Source organism: Bos mutus, chromosome 14 (genome assembly GCF_027580195.1).
Source record: "Bos mutus isolate GX-2022 chromosome 14, NWIPB_WYAK_1.1, whole genome shotgun sequence".
NCBI lineage: Eukaryota > Metazoa > Chordata > Mammalia > Artiodactyla > Bovidae > Bos > Bos mutus.
In genome coordinates, this window is record NC_091630.1 from 74,987,017 (window position 1) to 75,008,792 (window position 21,776).

General features: G+C 46.7%; 1 long non-coding RNA gene across 1 annotated transcript in view; it reads right to left on the reverse strand.

Annotated features, from left to right (window-relative positions):
- LOC138990772 (uncharacterized) overlaps positions 1–16,781 on the reverse strand; it is a 50,888-nt gene extending 34,107 nt beyond the window's left edge. Inside the window, exons 1-3 of the long non-coding RNA XR_011466872.1 lie at positions 16,308–16,781; positions 14,305–14,672; positions 13,690–13,857 (exon numbers count right to left, since the gene is read on the reverse strand). This is a non-coding gene — a long non-coding RNA (uncharacterized lncRNA). The remainder of the gene's footprint in view (positions 1–13,689; positions 13,858–14,304; positions 14,673–16,307) is intronic.
- Positions 16,782–21,776: the final 4,995 nt, after the last annotated feature.

Consider the following 21,776-nt stretch of genomic DNA (forward strand, 5'->3'; position numbering starts at 1 on the left):
TGGCTGTATCAATTTACATTCCCACCAACTGTACAGGCGATTTCCTTAACTCCACATCCTCTCCAGCATTTATTATATGTAGACTTTTTAATGATGACCATTTTGGCCAGTGGGGTTGAGGGGCGTGGTACCTCATTGTAGGCTTTTTTTTCCCTGTGGCTTTCAAAAGGTTAGTTTCCTGACCAAGGATGGAACCCGGACCCTTAGCAAGGGAAGCACAGAGTCCTAACCACTGGACCACAGGGAAATTCCCTCAAGGTAGTTCTGATCTGATTTGCATTTCTCTAATTACCAGCAGTGTTGAGCGTCTTTTTTATGTGCCTGTTATTGACCCACTGTTTTTCCAGGCGTTCCCATAGCAAACAGCAGCACACAGGTCCTCCTGGACAGCACCTCACCTTGGCTATACCATGTAACGCTCATTTTCTGTATCAGCATTGCTTTTTCAGCTTCTTGTGGGGCCACATTTGAAGACGAAGTCAGCCATCCTGTGTGTGTACAGACCTGGAAGATGCACATGGGGTTCCCTGTGTAGACCCTTCGTGTGTGGGAGGTGAGAGCCGATAATGAAGACTCTCATTCTATTCTCTCAGGCGAAAATTCCAGAATGCATTCAATAGAGTTCTCCTGAGGGTCCTCAGCGAAACTGAGCTCCAGGTGTCTACAGCCTCAGCCAGCTCAGTTGCGCACGTGCTTTCTTTCCTCTCCTTCCCTGATTCCCTCTTCTAAATTCCCCCTCTGCTTCCTCAGGGTCACTTTTCTAAAGAAACCACACAAACACATGCTCAGATCAGGTTCTGTGGTGGGAGAAAGTCTAAGGCCAAAGAAAACTTTCAAATGATGATGAACAGGTGCTCCTGAGTCAGTGTATTATTATCTTCCATTGAAAAGATCTTCTGGGGTACTTGTCATCATTCAAAGGCCTGGTTATTGCTGGGGATTTCTGTGCCAGGTTCTAAGCTCCTCTGTTCCCCCAGTACAAGCAGTCTGCAGGAGACCATGAGCAGACATGACAAAGGAGGAGACAGAAAAGGCACATTAATTCTGCTCCCTCTGCCCAGGGCATCTGTAAGCAGTGGCCCTTTCCTACGTCACTAGCCTGGAGTAGCCTCTAGCCCCTGCTCATGCAAAACTCAGCCTCCTAATAACCTCAGCAGCAGCCCCCAACGGGCCTTTCGCCTGCGTTCCCTATCCTGCATAATGCTGTACCCTATGTGAAAAAAATTGTCAGTTTACCTTACCTAATGTTGAATGTGAATCTGATCAAACTTCTAGTTCTATTACCAGCTTATAGTAAATATAGAAGACAAAGAAATATGTTATATCCATCAAATCGAGAACATAGAAAAATCTAGAAGATAATTGACCTAGTTTCTTTAATAAGAAGTTGACAAGTAAGAGAGAGCAAAGGAGTGAGAGACTGAGAGAAATTATCTGAGATTAAATAAAGCTTAGAAACACATCAAATAAATACAATATATGGACATATTCAAACCAAAGCGATTGTGAAGAGTTTTTTGTCAATCAGGGAAATTTGAAACCTGTCTATTTGATGATATTAAGGAGTCATTTTTAAGTTTTAGGAGTAATGATGGTGCCATTATTATATTTTTTTAAAGACTTTGTTATACATACTGAGTCATTTGTAGATGAACTAATGTGATGTCTGGGATTCACTTTAATATATCCCAGCATGGGGTGAAAAACACAAAGAGGGATGGAGTGCAGATAAATGAGATTGACAAAACCGTGATAATCGGTGCGGTTGATTGATGGATCCATGGGAGTTCATTATACGTCTCTCTCAGCTGTCACACAGGTTTAGAGATTTTCCATATTTAAAAAAAAAGGGGGGGAATCATAAGGGGGAGGGAGAAAGGGATAGAGCAATAAAGAGAGACTGAGAAAGTTGCCATTTTAAAACTAATAGGAAATTCCCTGACAGTCCAGTGGTTAGGACTCCACACTTTCACTGTACAGGGTGTGGGTTCAATTCCTAGTCCGGGAACTAAGATCCCACAAGCCCTGTGGCACAGCCTATATATATAAAATTTATACATACACAAAAATTTTATATGTGTGTATATATATATATATGCGTGAAAAGTGAAAGTTGCTCAGTCGTGTCCAACTCTTTGTGACCCCATGGAATACACAGTCCATGGAATTCTCCAGGCCAGAATACTGGAGTGGGTAGCCATTCCCTTCTCCAGGGAACCTTCCCAACCCAGGGATCGAACCCAGGTTTCCCACACTGCAGGCGGATTCTTTACCAGCTGAGCCACCAAGAAGGCCCGAGAATGATGGCTCGTGGGCAGCCTATCCCTTCTCCAGTGGATCTTCCCACCCAGGCCCAGAGCATCACAAAGAGTCGGACAGGACTGAAGCGACTTGGTACACAAGCTCAGAGATCTGTCACAAGGTGGAGACGGTGGAGGTGGAGACCTTCCTGGCTGGTAAATGACAAGGACATGACTGGACATTCATAGCTGGGTTCCTGTCTTTCTTCCTCTCCAGAGTGAACCGCCCCAGGAACACACTCAAGCTTTTGAACCAGATTTTTAATTCGTAGGGGAATCACTGAAGGATTTTAAACCAAGAAAGGAGGGTTGAACATCTCATTCTCTCTTGCCTTCAGTCCTTTGCATCTTCTGCATCTTCCCTTCCCAGGAATTGAACCAGGGTCTCCTGCATTGCAGGAGGATTCTTTACTAACTGAGTTGCCAGGGAAATACTTATATATATGCATGTATATATAAACATATACATATTTTTATATGTGTATATTTTTTTGTCTTTTAGCTTAGAAATAATACAACCTAAGCTCAGTCGTGTCTGACTGGTAGTGACCCCATGGACTGCAGCCTACCAGGCTCCTCCATCCATGGGATTTTCCAGGCAAGAGTACTGGAGTGGGGTGCCATTTCCTTCCCCAGGGGATCTTCCCAACCCAGGGATTGAACCCAGGTCTCCCACATTGTAGATAGATGCTTTACCGTCTGAGCCACCATATACATATGTATGTGTATATACATATATATAATTATTTGGCTTCCCTGGTAGCTCAGATGGTTATGCGTCTGTCTGCAATGCATCTTCGATCCCTGGATTGGGAAGATCCCCTGGAGAAGGAAATGGCAGCCCACTCCAGTATTCTGTATACATATATATGTGTTTTGGGGGCTCCCCGGGTAGGTCAGCTGGTAAAGAATTCCCCTGCAATGCAGGAGACCTGGGAGGCTTGGGTTCAATCCCTGGGTTGGGAAGATCCCCTGGAGAAGGGAATGGCTACCCACTCCAGTATTCTGGCCTGGAGAATCCCATGGACAGAGGAGCCTGGCAGGCTACAGTCTATGGGGTCACTACGAGTCAGACGCGACTGAGCAACTTTCACTTTCATACATATATACTATTGTATACATATGTAATTACATGTAATTGTATACACATAATTTATGTGTATATAAAAACATATGTAAACATATAAATATATACATAGAAATTATGTTACTATGTTTATAGAATATAAATGCAATTATAATTATGGCATATAATATAATTTCTATGTATATAAAACAAAACAGAAATAGACTCACAGATAGAACAAATTAGGGGTTACTGGTGGGGAGAGGGCTGGAGGAGGGGCAAGATGGGAGGAGGGGATTAAGATGTTCAAACAATTAAATACAAAATTCAAAACCACAATGCACAGCCCAGGGTATACAGCCAGGGTTTCATAGTAACTTTAAACTGATTATAATCTATATCAAATCAAATCACTAAGCTGTACACTTGAAACTAATACTGTAAAAAAAAACTAATACTGTAAATCAGTGATACGTCAATTAAGCAAACATGAATCTTTAAATAAAACTAGAAGAAATTTAGTTGTTGCTTCTCCAAAGATGGCATCTTGATAGTACTGTTAATAGCAAACCGCCACCAAATGATAGCAGCAATAATAATAATAACGATCACGACGGTGGCGCCTGTGCTAAGTGGGACCGACACCCTATAGATTCTGGAAGAAACTGGGCGTGAGGAGCCAGGCTGCTCCGGTGGCTGTCCTCATCAGCAAAAGTGTCGCATCTCTTCCGGTCCTGGACCTCACTGTCCTTAAAGGGTTGTTTGGGAGAGGTGTCTGTGTACCCTCTTCACGTCAATCTCTGTCGAAGACGAGGGAATACAGATGACGGCAGGAAGGCAGTGGTTATAGAGGGCTTCTGGAGGACCTCTGAGCTTCCCAGGTGGCATGAGTCGTAAAGAACCCACCTGCCAATGCAGGAGACGTAAGAGACACGGGTTCGATCCCTGCATTGGGAGGATTCCCTGGAGGAGGGCATAACAACTCACTCCAGTGTTCTTGCCTAGAGAATCCCACGGACAGAGGAGCCAGAGGGGCTACGATCCAGAGTCGGACACGACTGAAGCGACTTGGCACACAAGCTCAGAGATCTGTCACAAGGTGGGGACGGTGGAGGTGGAGACCTTCCCGGCTGGTGAATGACAAGGACATGACTGGATCCTCAGAGTTGGGTTCCTGTCTCATTTCCTCTCTAGACTGAACTGCCCCGAGAAACACGCTTAAGGTTTTGAACCAGATTTTGATGACACAGGGAGTCACTGAAGGATTTTAAGCAAAGAAATAAGAGCTGTGTATCTTTTCTTTCTCTCTTGCCGTCGGCACTTTGCATCTTCTCTTCCTTCTGCCTAGAATGCTCATCCTCGCACTCTCCACCTCTTCTCCCAACTTCCACTCATTCCTTAGGAGCCAGATGAGGTGCCGCTCCCTCCAGGAAGCCTTCTCTGACCATTATCAGCACTTAAAATCTACACTGTGCCCTAAGTCCATGTTCACTAGTCTCCCCACGAGGCTATGAATCCATGAGAACTGGGACCACTTGCCCTGTGAGTCCTTGAAGCCTAAGCCTTAGCTCCATGACACATCACAGTGCTTCATTAATCATCTTAGTATGAATTACTGAGTTGACTCTGTAATATCCCAACAACGTGTACCAGGATGGAGCTGGGTCAAAGGTCCTATACCAAGAAGGGTGGACAGGAGGTGATGAGGGGGCAAAGCAAGCAGAGCGCCTCCACCAGCAGGCGCTCCATCAACATCCACCGAGTTGGAGTCTGACTTCCCTTCTTTCGGTTTCTGCTCCAAGAATCCACCACAAGCTTCTTCCTCAAAGAAGACGCCCTTGAACTGGCATTCATTTTTGTTGTTGTTTAGTCAGTAAGTTGGGTATGACTCTTTGCAGCCCCATGGGCTGCAGCCTGCTAGGCTTCTTTGCCCATAGGATGACCCAGGCAAGAATACTGCTGTGGGTTGTCATTCCCTTCTCCAGGGGATCTTTCCAAGCCAGGGATTGAACCCAAGTCTCCCAGGTCTCCTGCATTGCAGGGGAATTCTTTACCAGCTGAGCTACCAGGGAAGCCCCAAAACATATATATATGTATACAGAATACTGGAGTGGGTTGCCATTTCCTTCTCCAGGGGATCTTCCAGGACCAGGGATCGAACCCGCGTCTCTTGCTTCGCCTGCACTGCAGGGGGATTCTTTACCACTGTGCCCCCTGGGAAGACCTGGCATCCGTTACACCTATGAGAATCTTCTGGCGTTTGGAAAATAGATGGTGATGGAACATGATTTTGCTGTCAAGGGACAGTCTGGTGGGGACAGGGATACACTGCGGTGGGTGGATAACTTCCCAGTCCACTTTCTCACCCCATTTGTGATCCATTCATTCATCCAAAAGTATTTACTAAGAGGTACCATGCGTCTGGTTTCCCAAGTGGTGTAGTGGTAAAGAATCTGCCTGTCAATATAGGAGATGCAAGAGATGCAGGTTAAGTCCCTGGATTGAGAAGTTCCCCTGGCATAGGAAATGGCAGCCTTCTCCAGTATTCTAGCCTGGAAAATTCCATGGACAGAGGAGCCTGGCGGGCTACAGTCCATGAGGTTGCAAAGCGTCAGACATGACTAAGTATGCTTGCACCATGCCCCTGGCACGATTCTAAATTCTGGAGATAGATCAGGGAACAAAATAGGCAAAAATCCCCACCCCGTGGACCTAACACCTGGTGGAATAGACATGAAATATGAAGTGTTAGTTGTTCAGTCATGTCCAACCCTCTGCGACCCCATGGGCTGTAAGCTGCCAGGCTCCTCTGTCCATGGGATTCTGCAGGCAAGAATCCTGGAGTGGGTTGCCATTCCCTTCTCCAGGGAATCTTCCTAACCCAGGGATCGAACCCCAACTTCCTGCATTGCAGGCAGATTCTTTCCCAACTGAGCCACCAGGGAAGCCTCTCTCTTTCATAGCACCGGCATCATTTCCCTTAATCATACGTCTTTATATCTCCCCTGAATTCCGAGATACTCAAGAGCAGACTCTGTTTTATCCATCCCTGGATACCCAACCCTGGACGCACTATATGCTCAGTAAATGTTCTTCAGAGACATCTCAGATATCTGCCTTATTCTGAGTTGTTTGAAATGTAAATGAAATTATTTTGAGCCCCACATCGGGACAATCTCCCCCAAGAATTTGAGAGAAGAGACAAGACAGAAAAATGGGAGAAGGGTGGCTTTAATTTTCTTCTTGTCCCTGTGTTAAATCCTCTTGCCCCAGACAGAACCTTGGACCCTTCTTGCCTTGTATTCCACACGAAGAAACCTTCTAGCAGAAGGCCTGGGGGTTTCTTGCAGGACGTTTGAATATGTGAGGAAAGAAGAAAGTGGTGATTGGGCCAGCACAATGCAAATAACTTAGATAAACTGCTCCTGAAATGGCTTGGGAGGATGGTGTCCGCAGAGATGGTGGAGGGGGGAGGGAGCACCTCCAAAAATCCACTCCTCCAGAAACGCAACAATCTGGGGAACATTTGCTTAAGAAAAAAAAAAAGGCTTAATCTGGTTCTTTTTTTTAAAAAATAAACCATGTGGCATCTTAACTTGCTTGTTCTCCTCCTTCTTCTCCAGCTCCACAACAGGCTTGACAACCACAACCCTAAGTCACAGTGGAACCCAGCAGCCCATGTGCCACTGGAGTGGGGCAGAGAACTATACATCAATGAAAATTTTAGATTAAACATACGTAAAAAAAAGAAGTGTCTAATCCCTTTTGTGTAAATAGCGTCACACACACACCCCTCTTGAAGGTACAAGTGGCCACCTTTGCTTTGGTTCTAATTCATGTTCTTCCCCTCTCTCAAACACAGAGAGACTCAATTTGATTCTCCGCCTTCCAGAAGCTTCTGTTGTGGCTGGGAAGACAAAGAAAGGCTCACAGGTACAAATGCAGGGCAAGTTGAAAAGCCCAGTGTATAGTTTCTCAACCGGTAAGTAAAAAAGGCATGGATGAGTAATAAGGACGGGGTAGGCAAAAGCAGAGACATTACTTTGCTGACAAAGGTTCGTCTAGTCAAAGCTATGGTTTTTCCATTAGTCATGTATGGATGTGAGTTGTACTATAGAGAAAGCTGAGTGCCAAAGAATTGATGCTTTTGAACTGTGGTGTTGGAGAAGACTCTTGAGAGTCCCTGGGACTGCAAGGAGATCCAACCAGTCCATCCTAAAGGAGATCAGTCCTGAATATTCATTGGAAGGACTGATGTTGAAGCTGAAGCTCCAATACTCTGGCCACCTAATGCAAAGAGCTGACTCATTGGAAAAGACCTGATGCTGGGAAAGATTGAAGGCAAGAGGAGAAGGGGACGACAGAGGATGAGATGGTTGGATGGCATCACTGACTTGATGGACATGAGTTTGAGCAAGCTCTGGGAGTTGGTGAAGGACAGGGAAGCCTGGCGTGCTGCAGTCCATGGGGTCACAGTCTGACATGACTGAGCAACTGAACTGAACTGAACTGAAGTAGAAGTTATTGCCAATGGAAATATAGGAGAACATCATGAAAGAGACGACGCTGGCCAGGTCTGCAAGTGCTGGGTGCATGAGTTTGAAGCACAATAAATACATTTATTACTAAGCAAACAGAGTAGAGAACAATCGGACGTTTTCTTCGGAGACCAGTGGGATTGTCATTTCACTTTACACCACCAGAGGGCACTATAACATGCGTTGGGATTTATGGAAGAAAGTTGGTTTTGGTTTTTCCTTACCAGGTCCAGTTGTCAGCAAGGTCTTTGTAAGTTTATAGCTGCTAGTACTCTTGCCTGGAAAATCCCATGGACAGAGGAGCCTGGTAGGCTGCCGTCTATGGGGTCGCACAGAGTCGGACATGACTGAAGTGACTTAGCAGCAGCTGCTGGAAAAAACTTGGCTAGTTCTGAGCATTGCTAATGCCCCTCCCCATAAGAAGGTGTTAGCTGAAATGTGAGGCTGTAACATTTGTTAGAAGGGATAACAGGAATTTTTTCCAAATTTGACCTCAATGTGCTCCCTGGTGTGTGCGTGCTCAGTCGGGTCTGACTCTGCGTGACCCCATGGATTGTAGCCCACCAGGCTCCTCTGTCCATGGGATTCTCCAGGCAAGATACTTGATTGGGTAGCCATTTCTTCCTCAGGGGATCTTCCCACCCAGGGATCAAACCTGCATCTCCTGTGTCTCCTGCATTGCAGGCAGATTCTTTTACCGCTGAGCCACCAGGGAAGCCAAGAGGATCCAGAACACCTGGGCCAAGCACCTTCTTCTTTCTGCTGAGATCGCCCTCCCCCAACCCTTTCTCCTCCTCATCTCCAAGGACCACCTTCTCTCTGAGTCCCCAACATCGGACAAACATCGTGGTTCTGTTAGTATTGATTCCATTGGATTCTAAGGATTCATGTTATTTTAATTAAGGTTTCTTAATAGTCAGAGAGATTCAAGGGACTAGATCTGATAGACAGAGTGCCTGAAGAGCTATGGACGGAGGTTTGTGACATTGTACAAGAGGCAGTGATCAAGACCATCCCCAAGAAAAAGAAATGCAAAAAGGCAAAATGGTTCTCTGAGGAGGCCTTACAAATAGCTGAGAAAAGAAGAGAAGTGAAAGAAGAGAAGTGAAAGGCAAAGGAAAAAAGGAAAGATATACCCATTTGAATGCAGAGTTCCAAAGAACAGCAAGGAGAGATAAGAAAGCCTTCCTCAGAGATCAATGCAAAGAAATAGAGGAAAACAACAGAATGGGAAAGACTAGAGATCTCTTCAAGAAAATTAGAGATACCAAGGGAACATTTCATGCAAAGATGGGCTCAATAAAGGACAGAAATGGTATGGACCTAACAGAAGCAAAAGATATTAAGAAGAGGTGGCAAGACTACACGAAAAAACTATACAAAAAAAGATTTTCATGACCCAGATAACCACAATGACGTAATCACTCACCTAGAGCCAGACATCCTGGAATGCGAAGTCAAGTGGGCTTTAGGAAGCATCACTACGAACAAAGCTAGTGGAGGTGATGAAATTCCAATTGAGCTATTTCAAATCCTCAAAGATGACACTGTGAAAGTGCTGCACTCAATAGCCAGCAAATTTGGAAAACTCAGCAGGGGCCACAGGAACGGAAAAGGTCAGTTTTCATTCCAATCCCAAAGAAAGGCAATGCCAAAGAATGTTCAAACTACCACACAATTGCACTCATCTCACACGCTAGCAAAGTAATATTCAAAATTCTCAAGCCAGGCTTCAACAGTACATGAACCGTGAACTTCCAGATGTTCAAGCTGGATTTAGAAAAGACAGAGGAACCAGAGATCAAATTGCCAACATCTGTTGGATCATCGAAAAAGCAAGAGCATTCCAGAAAAACATGCACTTCTGCTTTACCAACTATGCCAAAGCCTTTGACTGTGTGGATCACAACGAACTGTGGAAAAATCTTAAAGAGATGGGAATACCAGACCACCTTACCTGCCTCCTGAGAAATCTGTTTGCAGGTCAAGAAGCAACAGTTAGAACTGGACATGGAACAACAGACTGGTTCCAAATTGGGAAAGGAGTATGTCAAAGCTGTATAGTGTAACCCTGCCTATTTAACTTAAATGCAGAGTACATCATGTGAAATGCTGGTCAGGATGAAGCACTAGCTGGAATCAAGATTGCCGGGAGAAATATCAATAACCTCAGATATGCAGATGACACCACCCTTATGGCAGAAAGTGAAGAAGAACTAAAGAGTCTCTTGATGAAAGTGAAAGAGGAGAGTGAAAAAGTTGATTTAAAGCTCAACATTCAGAAAACTAAGATCGTGACATCTGGTCCCATCATGACAAATAGATGAGGAAACAGTGACTACTTTATTTCGGGGGCCTCCGATATCACTGCAGATGGTGACTGCAGCCATGAAACTAAAAGGCGCTTGCTCCTTGGAAGAACAGTTATGACCAACCTAGACAGCATATTAAAAAGCAGAAACATTACTTTGCCAACAAAGGTCCATCTAGTCAAAGCTATGGTTTTTCCAGTGGTCATGTATGGATATGAGAGTTGGGCTATAAAGAAAGCTGAGCACCAAAGAATTGATGCTTTTGAACGGTGGAGTTGGAGAAGACTCTTGAGAGTCCCTTGGACTGCAAGGAGATCCAACCAGTCCATCCTAAAGGAAATAAGTCCTGAATATTCATTGGAAGGATTGTTGCTGAAGCTGAAACTCCAATACTTTGGCCACCTGATGCGAAGAGCTGACTCATTGGAAAAGACCCTGATGCTGGGAAAGATTGAAGGCAGGAGGAGAAGGGGACGACAGAGGATGAGATGACTGGATGGCATCACCAACTCAATGGACATGAGGTTGAGTAAACTCCGGGAGTTGGTGAAGGACAGGGAGGCCTGACATGCTGCAGTCCATGGGGTCGCAAAGAGTCGGACACGACTGACCGACTGAACTGAACTGAACTGAACAGAGAACTACTCAGTTTCTTGTTTGTCTTGGGCGCATCTCGTGAAAGACCTCTGTCCTGTACCCTTCACAGAAGCTGACTTTTAACCTCTGCCACCCAGCCCTGGGCTGACAGCTTCCCTGTGTCCCATAGCAGGGGCTGCTGGAGGCCAGGGTGTGCCCCAGGCCACTCTGTATCCTCGGTGCCAAGCAAAGTGCTGGGCCACAATCGGATGAACAGGAGGATGAATGGAATAGCCATTCTCATTGTGTGACCCGAGCTCCAACCACTGGGCCACACTACTGGCCTGGGAGGCTTCCACGGCACCCTAGCAGAGGGGCCAGTGTCCGCAAAATGCCAGCATCTTATCTGACCCAGTCCCTGCAGTGTTCACGGCCTCCATGGCTTCCTCATGCACTTAAATGAAATCCCAGCTCCTCGCTGTGACCTTCGAGGCCCTGCAGCCCCATCTCCCCGCCCCATCTCTGCCACACTCTCCACCCCTCCCCCTACTCCACCCCCAGTCCGTACACGCCCATCCTGCCCCCACGGTGGGGCTCTGGCCCACATGCAGGTTCCTCTCCCTGGAAAGGCCTTCCTTCTTTCTGTTGTTGTTGTTGAACGGTATCCTTTAATTAAGAGCAACAGAGTAACAGCATCTTAACTATACAGCTGAACTAACAAAATTTGATATTTACGCTATTAAAACCTAAAATCCAGGTCAATCACTGAAAATAAAATTAGACACACACAGAAATCAAAAACATAACTTAGAAAATGCGAGTAGCTACACAGAGAAAAGAAGGCATTAGGTCCCCTGGATTATCTTTCTTGAGCTAATTGTGTTGAATAAACATAGGTCTCTTGATGAAACCCGGGATGGTTTTGGCATTTGCGGGGGATCAAAGAGGGAACTGGGCTTCCGTGGTAGCTCAGAGGTAAGGAATCCACCTGCAATGCTGGAGACAACTGGTTCGATTCCTGGGTTGGGAATATCCCCTGGAGAAGGGATAGGCTACCCACTTCAGTATTCTGGCCTGGAGAATTACATGGACTGCATAGTCCATGGGTCACAGAGTCGGACACGACTGAGCAACTTTCACTTCACTTAAAGAGGGAATTGGGTCCGTTAGGTAACATGAGGATGGCTGCAGCCACTCACAGGTGAGCCCTATCCTAAAGACTATGGGAGCCCTTCCTTCTGATCACCCCATGGCTGGCTCCATTTCGACTTTAAGATCTCAGTTTGGGGGAATTCCCTGGTGGTCCAGTGGGTAGGACTCCAGGCTTTCACTGCTGAGGGCCCAGGCCCAATCTCTGGTCCGGGAACTAAGACCCTGCAAGCCACTCGATTTCAGTTTCAATGTCACTTCTTGGAAAGGCCACACCTGGTTGCTGCTGCTGCTGCTGCTGCTGCTAAGTCGCTTCAGTCGTGTCCGACTCTGTATGACCCCAGAGACAGCAGCCCACCAGGCTCCCCCATCCCTGGGATTCTCCAGGCAAGAACACTGGAGTGGGTTGCCATTTCCTTCTCTAATGCATGAAAGTGAAAAGTGAAAGTGAAGTCGCTCAGTCCTGTCCAACTCTTAGCGACCCCATGGACTGCAGCCTACCAGGCTCCTCCATCCATGGGATTTTCCAGGCAAGAGTACTGGAGTGGGGTGCCATTGCCTTCTCCGCCGCACCTGGTTATCCAACTCAAAACCCACACCCATTGCCCATGAGCCAGCTGTAGCTCCCTGTAGAGCGCTCACCCGGGTTTCTATGTGCTGACTTATTGTCTGATGCCCCAGGTAAACGGCAGGATCCTAAAGGCCAGGTGCTTCCCAGTGACAAAGAAATAGCCTGCTAATGCAGGGGGCATAAGAGATGCAGGTTCAATCCCTGGGTCAGGAAGATCCCCAGAGGAAGAAATGGCTGGAGAATCCCCACGGACAGAGGAGCCTAGCGGGCTACAGTCCAAAAGGTAGCAAAGGATTGGACACAACTGAAGTGACTGAGCAGGTGCATGCAAAGGCCAGGACACCCCCAGAGCCCAGCTCAGAGCAAGCTCCCAGACGCCAAGCCAAGGCTTCCGCGATGAAGCCCACAGCTAGTCCTGGGCCAGACGCTTTGCATTCTCACCGCAGACCCTGCCCTTCAGCGGGAGTGGGGTGAGTTCACACAGAGGAAGAAGGTCAAGGCTGAAGAAGAAGTGAGCCTGCAAACTTATGGTTACCAAAGGGGAAAGGTTTAGGGATAAATTAGGAGGCTGGCATTAACATATACCCACTATTATGTATAAAATAGGTAACCAACAAGGACCTACCATATAGCACAGGGAACTCAACTCAATATTACATAATAACCTGTAAGGGAAAAGAATCTGAAAAAGAATACATATGGCTATAGGTGTATGAAGTGAAGTGAAAATCACTCAGTCGTGTCCGACTCTTCACGACCCCATGGACTATACAGTCCATGGAATTCTCCAGGCCAGAATACTGAAATGGAGAGCCTTTCCTTTCTCCAGGGGATCTTTCCAACCCAGGGATTGATTGCATAATTGTAAATCAATTATATATTATAAATCAATTATACTGTAAATCATTTTAATTATATAAAAATGTAAATTATATATTATAAATTATAATTATTGCATATTGTAAAAGTGAAAATTATATTGCTAACCAATTATATGTTGTAAATTATATATTATAAATCAATTCTATATTGTAAATCAATAAATTGTAAATCGATTGTATAACTGTAAATCAATTACACTTCAATTAAAAATTTTTTTAAAAAAGGAGTGTGGAGAAAAGTACAAGTTCACCAAACAGGGATCTGGGATTTAAGAGCCAGAAAAGGTGCCACTTACAGCTCTGGGAGTTGTCTGGCTTCCCAAGATGAACAAGAGACAGAAGCAAAGAGCGTTAGGAACGTGAATGCGGGTTCCAGAGAGCGTGGGTTGGAATCTGGCTCCTCTTCTTACTAAGAGATGACCTTGGGCAAGTCACCTCATTGCCTTGTGCCTCAGTTTTCTTATCTGTAAAATGGAGATGAAAGAAGTATGAAAGTGTCAGTCACTCAGTGTCCGATTCTTTGCAACCCCATAGACTAGCCAGCCAGGCTCCTCTGTCTATGGAATTCTCCAGGCAAGAATACTGGAGTGGGTAGCTGTTCCCTCCTCCAGGGGATCTTCCCAACCCACAGGATCAAACCCCAGTCTCCTGCATTGCAGGCAGATTCTTTACCATCTGAGCCACCAGGGAAGCCCCCAAATGGGGTTGATAATCATAATATCTACATCACCAGGTTCTGATGAACTTAAAGTACCTAATGCTTTTAAAGCATCAGCGTCCAGCATGTTGATCAGTGGTGTCTCTCTGGTCTCCGATGAAAACTAAGGGCTCCTTGAACAAGGGGTCTGCCTATGCACATAGAGGCACTGGGTTCTGTTTGCACGAGCTTCTGTTTCTCTTTGCGTCCTTACCTTTAACAAAGCCGTTTGCAAGTCCCCTTATTTTCCAAAAGGAGCCGCTTCACAAGAGTGGGCTGGACCCATATGCAAGAGACGCAGCTCTGCAAAAAATTAAAATAGACGCCTTTCCCTTTAGGTTATTTCTGCTTCCCCACCCGCCTTGTGAGTGGCATCGCTCCATCCTGAGGCGCCCTGGAAAAGCTCTCTCTCCGCAGGAATGTAATGGATGTCCCGTGCAACTGCCAATACTGCAGCCGATTTCGCGGGGAAATTGCCTCTATCCATCACAGCAGCCCGGAGCCAGATGCGCATTTGCTGGGAAGACCCCAGGCCAGCCTCTCCCGAGGGTCTTCTCAGAGGTAGCGAAAAGAAAGCCGCTGCTGCAACAAAATAAAATGAGAGAAACAAGGAAGGAAATGAAAGCCACTGGAATCAGTAGCTGTTCCCCCTCCAGGTAGACTCCCTGCTCACCATCACCAAACCCGGGACCAGAGAGAGACTTGGCATCCCCAAAAATGAATTTCCCAACCCCCTCCTCTGGAGGGCGTGCTGGAAGTGGAGACCTGGGTCAGTTTGGAAGGCTGTGCAACAGTGGCTGAGTGGGTGGCTGTCCCCAAGGGCAGCCTCCTTCCTGCAGGGAAACCCACAGGTCGGTCCCTCTCATCCATCAGCTCCATGCCTGCCAAGTGGGCAAGGCACACGTCCCCTACTCCTCCAGGATCCATGCAGGCATTTCCCCTGGGGTGACCGAGCCCAGTTCTTCTTGAACCGAGCAGATGGCTGGCAGAGAGGCAGCACCTAAGCTGACCTCCATGGGGCTGTCTGACCTGCAGGAGCACAGAGGATGCTGCCCTGAGCCTCCCAGCCTTGGGGTCTCCCTGAGCTCACAGCCAGCTGAAGGCTGAGGCTCTGAGACGCTGTGGAGAGCACCCGAGGTCACAGGCAGAAGAAGGGGTGAGGACTGGGTTGGAAGCCAGGTCCTGGGGACCCCGCCACCTCCCCGCGCTCTGGCCTCCACGTCTGCAACTGGATTTCTGTCCGTGCAGCCAGGAGAACAGCAAGGATGGGGGTAACATGGAGACATCTGACCCAGGCCTCCCACCCCTTCTTGTGAGTTCTCCAGCAAGTCTTTCCTGCTCAGCCACTTGAAGAGAACAAACACTTCTGTTCGTGCCGGCTGGTCACCGGCCAGAGTTTGTCCTCCCTGGAGAAGACGCTCCGGGCTGTCTCTGTGTTCCCACAACCCTACTCAGGGTTCAGACACGGCGAACACACAGTCAGGGCTTCTGGGGCTGAACTGAATTTGCTGGACCTACCATAAGTGGGGAGGGGGCTTCCCTGATGGCTCAGACAGTAAAGAATCTGCCTGCAATGTGAGAGACCCAGGTTCTATCCCTGGGTCGGGAAGATCCCCTGGAGAAGGGAATGGTTACACACTCCAGGATTCTGGCCTGGAGAATCCCATGGACAGAGGAGCCTGGCAGGCTACGGTCCATGGGGTCTCAGAAAGTCGGACACGACTGAATGACTAACACACACACACACACACACACACACACACCATGAGTGGGGAAGGTGATGAGGTTGAAAGCTCTGCTGAGACACATAATAATAAAACCCAGGAGGCTTCCCTGGTGGGCCAGTGGTTAAGTCTCTTCGCATCCAATGTAGGGGGGATGGGTTCAACTCCTGGTTGAGAACTTCAGATCCCACATGCCACGCTGCGCAATGAGGCCAGAAATAAAAAGATAAATAAAAGAATTTTTTTTAAAAAGGTGGCTGCTTACCAATTATACACAATAGAAAGACTTTTTTTAAAAGTAAGTAAAGAAATAAAGCCCAGGTCTCTTCAAGCCCGACAGAAAAATGAAAATATGAATTCAAGGAAGGTGCTGGTCCCAAAGCCCTGCTCTTGACTCCCTTGGGCTGCAGCTCGGGACACATTTTCTCTCTTTCCTTTGGGAAGGAGACAAGCAATTTGCAGTTTGGCTGGAATCAGGGGCTTCTCCACTTACTTGCTTATCTGGATGGAAAATTCGGAACAAAGCTGCCAGGCACCTGTGAGCCACCTCTGCAACAACTTGAGAACACAAGTGATGGAAGCCTTCCAGATGTGAATACCCACAACTGGGTATTGATGATGAAAGCCCGCCGAGCGCTTCCTGCCATTACCAGCAAAACCCCAGGAAGACGAGGAGAGGTGTTCACGCTTTTCTCCCTCATGCACGACCTCAGCTTCATTCAGGAAGCTCTTTGGGGCTCCTCGTCCAAGCCAGGGTCCAGACTGAGTGCCGTGGGGAATGCAGAGGCTGGGTTACAGCCTGAAGGGCAAGTGCTGGAAGCTACTGCTTGGGGATAGATTCCAGCCCTGACGGCTCAATGGTAAAGAATCCACCTGCAATGCAGGGGATGCTGGTTTGAGCCCTGGTTGAGGAACTAAGATCCCACACGCCTCAGGGCAGCTAAGTCCATTTGCTGTAGCTACTACAACCAGGGAAATCACACGAAGCAACGAAGATCCCCAGTGCTGCAACTGAGACGCAGTGCAGCCAGATAAAGAAAGACTTTTAAATAACGATAACAGTCGTTGAGAACAACAGAACACACAGTGTGATGAACCGTACGCAGTGTGTAAAACAGTTAGCACAGAATGTTCGGAATTACTCAGGCAGCATTTTACAAATAACAAAATATGTGGGATGCACTCCACCCCCTTCTCTGGATGGAACATAAAAGCTCCAGCTGAACATGAAGACGGGAACTTCATGCTGTCCTGCTTCTGCCCGCGTCCTTTACTGAGAAGGCATGACCCGAAGGATTGCTCTCTGAAACATGGAGCTGTCTGGGGCAGCACTGCAGCGAGGCATGTATGTTAGGGACACTCAGACAGTAAATGATCTGTAAATTCAGATCCTTTGAGGTTATTTGGTCCAGCATGAGCCACAATTATCTCATCATGTTGCTGTTTAGTTGCTAAGTCATGTCTGACTCTTTGCAACCCCAAGGACTATAGCCTGCCAGGCTCCTCTATCCGTGGAATTTCCCAGGCAAGAATACTGGAGTGGGTTGCCATTTCCTTCTCCAGGGGATCTTCCCAACCCAGGGATGGAACCTGCAGCTCCCGCCTGGTTTCCTGCACTGCAGGCCGCTTCTTTTACTGCTGGGCCACCAGAGCAGCCCATTAAATGGGCATAAGCATACCTAAGTCACAGAGCTGTAGAGAGAATTCTAGGAAATATACTGAAAGCACTCAACACGTAGACCTTCTCAATAAGTGAAAATTAATCTTCCACTCTGTTAGTGGAGAAGCCTTCCAGGGGCCGACTCTGCTTACCTTTGTGGAGTCAGAAATCTGATTTTTGTCAGTCCGTGGAGAGTTTAAACCACATACGCTGAGATGGAAGCATAAATCAAAATGCCAGTTTATTCATATACGTCGAGAAATCACTGCCATGGTGTATTAGTTTCCTCTTGCTGCTGTAACACATTGAGTGGCTTAAAACAACAGAAATTTATTATCCTACAGTTCAGTAGGCCAGAAGTCTGGCCCCCAACTCACTGGGCTAAAATCAAGCTGTCGGCGGGCTACGTTCCCATGGAGACTCCAGGAGAGACTCTGCTTCCCTGCCTTTTCCAGCTCCTAGAGGCGGCTGCACTGCTGCTGTGCCGCCCTCTGCCTCCATCTGCAAAACCGGCAGCACTGGCTGAATCCCCCTCACATCTCGTCACTCTGACCTCAGGCTGCTGCCACCTGCCTCTTTAAGGTCTTTAAGGACCCCTGTGATCTCATGCCCACCCAGATGACCCAGGATAATCCCCCTCTTCTAAGACCAGTTTAACTCCATCTGCAACCTCAGTTTGCATTTGCCATGTAACATAACTTAGTCACGGGTTCTAAGAATTGGAACATGAATATCTTGGGGGGAGAGCCTTATTCTGCCTACCACATGAGAGAACAGGAATACTTGAGTCCAAGAGAAGCAACTAAAATGTCCATCAACAGAGGAATGGATAAAGAGGATGTGGTATGTACATAGAGTAGAATATTACTCAGTCACAAAATGGGACGAAATTGGGTCATTTGTAGAGAGGCGGATGGACCTAGAGAGTATCACACCGAGTGAAGTAAGTCAGAAAGAGAAAAATAAATATCGTATATTAACGCACGTATGTGCATTAACAACAATCTAGAAAAATAATAATAATCTAGAAAAATGGTACAGATGATCTCATTTGCGAAATAGAAAGAGCCACAGACAGAGAGAGCGAATGTATGGACATCAGCTGGGGAGATGTGAGGGTGGACGGAACTGGGAGATTGGGACGGACATACACAGACTACTACATATAGAATAGATAACTAATGAGAACCTACTGTGTAGCTCAGGGGATTCTACTCCATGCCTTGTGGTGACCAAAAGGGGAAAGAAATCCAAAAAAGAGGGGATACATTTGTATGTATAGCTGATTCACTTTGCTGTACAATAGAAACTAACACAACATTATAAAGCAACTATTAATAAACTCGAATAAAAATTAATTTCAAAAAAAAAAAAATACTTGAGTTCATATAACCAATACATTATTTCCCTGTATATAGGTCTATGAAGGAGGTTTGGTGAGCACGGAAGTGGAGCCACAACAGTGTCAGACTTACATAGTCCAGCATTTTCCCCCTCCACCATGGACAGGGGTCAATGAATAGACCCAGGTATGACTCCTTCCCTGATGAGAGGTGGGCTAGTCCTGACAATATTTGGCTCCGTGACTGTTTTCCATACCTCCAAGGCTGAGTAAACACCACCACAACCGGTAGCCAAGGCAACCTTCTGATGGACACACTTTTCCTTTAGGGGATGGTACTGAGGTCTGCAAAATCGCTGCAGACAGCAACTGCTGCCATGAAATTAAAAGACACTTGTTTCTTGGAAGAAAAGCTCTGACAAACCTAGACAGTGTATTAAAAAGCAGAGATACTGCTTTGCCAACAAAGATCTGTGTAGTCAAATCTTTGATTTTTTCCAGTACTCATGTATAGATGTGAGAGTTGGACCATAAAGAAGGCTGAGTGCAGAAGAATTGATGCTTTCAAATTGTGGTGTTAAAGAAGACTCTTGAGAGTCCTTTGGACTGCAAGGAGATCAAACCAGTCAATTCTAAAGGAAATCAGTCCTGAATTTTCACTGGAAGTACTGATGTTGAAGCTGAAGTTCCAATACTTTAGCCACCTGATTAGAAGAGCTGACTCACTGGAAAAGACTGATGCTGGGAAAGACTGAAGGCAGGAGGAGAAGGGGGTGACAGAGGATGAGATGGTTGGATGGCATCACTGACTCAATGGACATGAGTTTGAGCAAGCTCTGGGAGATAGTGAAGGACAGGGAAGCCAGGTGTACTGCAGTCCATGAGGTCACGAAGAGTCAGACACAACTTCGCAACTGAGCACACACCCACTCAGGTCTTAGGCAGCCTGGGTGTCTTCATGCTTACACAACCACAGTTTGTAATCCACTGTGGGTGGGGTTTACAGTTGAATACTCAAATTGTAAACATATCTCCTAGCATTTAGGGAACGTTTATGTCCTGAAAGTGCTCACGACAACATGAATCTAATCCTCTGGGTGCTCAGAAAGACCTTCTTTGCGTCAGCAGCACAGTGACCTACTAGAGGGTAAATCAGCCCCCGATGTCAGATGTCGCATCCCAAGGCCTTCAAGAAGGGCTCGGGGCTTCAGAGGGGAACAGGGCCTGTAAGCTGGACAGAGCCAGAAAGAGGATCCAGGACTGGGGCTTGCCCGCTTCCACACTAATTGAATCATTTGACTGTGGAAGGCTTTGTACTGTGACCCATTTTCATCATGCCCAGACTTGATTGTGGGCAATTTTCCCTTAATTTTGAATACTAACCCAAAGGGAAAAGAACAAGTTGTTTGTTCTTATGATCACACAGTAGGTATGAAACCATATGCTGTGTTTCAGTTGCCAAGATTCTTAATTATGTTCTTTATGTTCCGCATAATGATGAGTGTGTATTGGGTGTTTTTTTCGGCTCACTGGGGTAGGTGCTATCTTTTATCAGGTACCAACAACAGCTGACATTTACCGGCTGCTTCCTCCTTGCCAGGCACGAGTGCTCAGCACCTTCCACGTGTCCCATCCCTCAACCCTCCCAACAATGCTGGAAGCTGGGTCCCATTATTATCCTGGTTTTTGCAAATGTGGCAACTACAGCTCAGGGAGCTTAAGTGGCATTGCTGAGAGCTAACCACTGCATCACACAGCTAGAGCCCGGATCTGAACCCAGATAGTCTCCCATCAGAACCCATGAGCATAAGGTAAACAATGCCTTTTTACCCTTGACAGGAAGGTTTGCAGGTGAGACATAATCTTAAATTGTGGGGAAAGACGCATAACATAAAATTTACCATTTTAAACATACGACTTAGTGCTACCAAGCACATTCCCATTGCTATGCAAACGTCATCACCCTCCACCTCTAGACCATTGTTCATCTTCCAGAACTGAAACCCTGTGCCCACTGAACACTAATTCCTGGAACCTCCCTGGTGGTCCAGTGGTTAAGTCTCCGCACTTCCAATGCAAGGGGCGTGGGTTTGATCGCTGGTCGGGACACTAAGATCCCACGTGAGGCAGACAACCGGGATGAGGCACACCGTGTGTGCCACCCTGCCCAGCACCGGCAGGGTCTGCCAACGCTGGCAGCACTCTGTCAATGCAACACGGAAACACCGCGACTGCACTCTTTACAAACTGGGATCAGCCTCGCCTTCCAGGTTTGTATGTGTAACTTTTCTATGCTGGCAATTGCACATGCAAAAAAAAAGAAAAAAGAGTGAAGTTAAAGGAGGATCAGTCTAATGAATAAGAGCAAGAATTCTGGAGCCAGGTATCACAGGGTCAAGTCCTAGCTCTCATATCTGTCAGCCGTGTGACCCTGGACAAGTTACGCAACCTCCTTGAGCTTAATGACATCGGCTGAAAAGATAACAGTACAATCTTAGGGTTTTTATGTATATGGAAATTATGTAAGTAAATATACAGCAAGTACTTAGAATAGTGCTGGGGATCTTGTAAATATCCTGTAAGTTTGCCACGTTATTTTAACTTTTTGAAAATTTATTCATTTATTTATTTTTGGTGGTGCTGAGTCTTTGCTGCTGCCCACGGGCTTTCTCTAGTTGCGGTGGGCGGGGGCTACTCTCGCCGCAGAGCACAGGCCCTAGGTACACGGGCTTCAGTACTTGCAGCACACAGATGCAGCAGTTGTGGTGCACGGGCTTTAGTTTCCCACAGCATGGGGGCTTCCTGGACCAGAGGTGGAACCCATGTCCCCTGCATTGGCAGGCGGATTCCTATCCACTGTGCCACAAGCGAAGTCCCTATTCTAACTTTTTAAAATGGCCAGTCAACGTAAAGATTACAGTCACTTCAACAGACTATCCAACTAGGGAGAAACTCTGCTC